Below are 2,233 nucleotides of genomic sequence, written 5' to 3'. Positions count from 1 at the left end.
GTGTGACGGATCTCATCGGGTGGGGGCCTTGATCTACTGTAACTCCTTTGAAGAGGGGTGATTCTTTACAGCTGGGGCCATAAACTACATCTGCATGGCTAGGTGATAGCCTGGGACCGGCCTGGACAATCGGACACACAGGAAGAGGAGTGTCAGAGGGTGCGGTAGTGAATAGGGCGAAAGGGAGGTGTCGGGCGGGCACAGGGTGTGATTCTCAAGGAAGAGCAGCGCAGATGGGGGGAGGTTTATTGCCCATGCATAAGACAGAGAGCGGGGGTGACCAGTGCCTGGGGGAGATGCTTGCGAGGGTGGGGAGCCATGCTAAGGATCGACAGCGTGCAGAGAGTGGGTCTGGTCAAGGCCTCTAAAATGGCTGCCGTGCACGACAAAAGTGTGGCATTTGAAAAAAGGCAAGATGGCGCAGACAATGTTTATCAACACTTCCTGATTTCCTTCGAATCGAACGTTAACAGACGTTATCTCTCCCACACTACCGGTCCCCCTGGGCTTAAACGCCGAGATGGTAGGGACTGCATCCCGTGGAGATAGGCCGAGACGTCACTCAGCAAAAAAACAAACAAAAAAAAAAAAAGTCTATAAACATACAATGAGTTAAAAGTCAATCATTCTTGTTTCCTTGTAGTACGCTCCCCAGTCCGCTTTCCGTTACGCGTACCGGGCGCACCCCACGAAAAAAAACGATTTTTTTTTTTTTGCCCCGCGGGGCCCTTTTAAAGCCTCCACATCAAACCTAGGGGGTCAGGGAGGATCTACTATGCCCCCTTATGGTCATTTGCCCCTTCGCTTTGGCCTACTCTTGTTTCTCGATCCTACCGAGAGACAAGATGGCGGCCGCTACGGACTGTTTGGAATGTTTACAGACACCGGAGAGCCAATCAGCTTCGCATCGCAATGCTCGGTAACGCGAAAAGTACGCGAACCGGATCGCTGCCCGGAGCGCTGTTACAGATATATATCTTTTTTTGAACGTTAATTTCTCAAAATCCACTGGAGCACATATATTGAGACCTAGCAAAGGCACATCGGGCTACCAGTCCCTACAATTTTGCCAAGTTTCGTGCAAATCCATTCAGCCGTTCGGGCTAAAAGTGAGGCCAACAGCCCTATCGAAATTAACATGGGAAAAACGCGTTTTGGGACCCCCTTTTTTCTCGGCCCCCCCTTGACGAAACCCCCCCAAATTTTCAGGGGCTGCTCAGAAATAAAATGTTCCATTTTCCTGAAAATTTCAGCCAATTCCGTCCACAAACGCCAAAGTTATTAGACATAGAATTTTCAAAAATCCCATAGAGAAAAAATCCTAACTATATATACCTACTGGCGACCGCCAGTAGGTAATATATATATATATATATATATATATTTTTTTTTTTCATCCAAAGTGCCACAAAGCAATGGAAGCGCACACGACTTTCAAAAGAAACCATGAGGTTTATTTCCATGGAAAACAAGTCAGCATTCATGTAATTTTCTTTTCCAACGCGTTTCGAAGCTCATGCTTCTTAATCATGGATAATTGACATGCACTGCGCAGATCGCTCTGCCAGCCTGCTCATTTAAATACCCCCAGTGGGCCTCATTAGTTACGTGAGTCTCTCAGTGCAGGCTGGAACTTGTAGTTAAGATCAGAGTTCAGTGTTACCCTTCGTGGGCTCTGCCGGGTGCATGATATTAATTATATTGTTACCTTCGTAGGCCATGCTGCTGAACAAGTATTATCTATCTGCTTTTGAAGTGCTGTACAGTAAGTTTAGGCAAAGTTCCAACTCGCAGCCTCTCACTCGCAGTGTTGGAGATGGTGCAGCTTCCCACGGCAGGGCTGCCGTGTCAAACATTTTTCATCCAAAGTGCCCCAAAGCAATGGAAGCGCACACGACTTTCAAAAGAAACCATGAGGTTTATTTCCATGGAAAACAAGTCAGCAGTCATGTAATTTTCTTTTCCGACGCGTTTCGAAGCTCATGCTTCTTAATCATGGATAATTGACATGCACTGCGCAGATCGCTCTGCCAGCCTGCTCATTTAAATACCCCCAGTGGGCCTCATTAGTTACGTGAGTCTCTCAGTGCAGGCTGGAACTTGTAGTTAAGATCAGAGTTCAGTGTTACCCTTTGTGGGCTCTGCCGGGTGCATGATATTAATTATATTGTTACCTTCGTAGGCCATGCTGCTGAACAAGTATTATCTATCCGCTTTTGAAGTGCTGTACAGT

Source organism: Lissotriton helveticus, chromosome 5_1 (genome assembly GCF_964261635.1).
Source record: "Lissotriton helveticus chromosome 5_1, aLisHel1.1, whole genome shotgun sequence".
Lineage (NCBI taxonomy): Eukaryota > Metazoa > Chordata > Amphibia > Caudata > Salamandridae > Lissotriton > Lissotriton helveticus.
The sequence above is the reverse complement of the archived record's forward strand: the minus strand, read 5'-3'. Positions refer to the sequence as shown.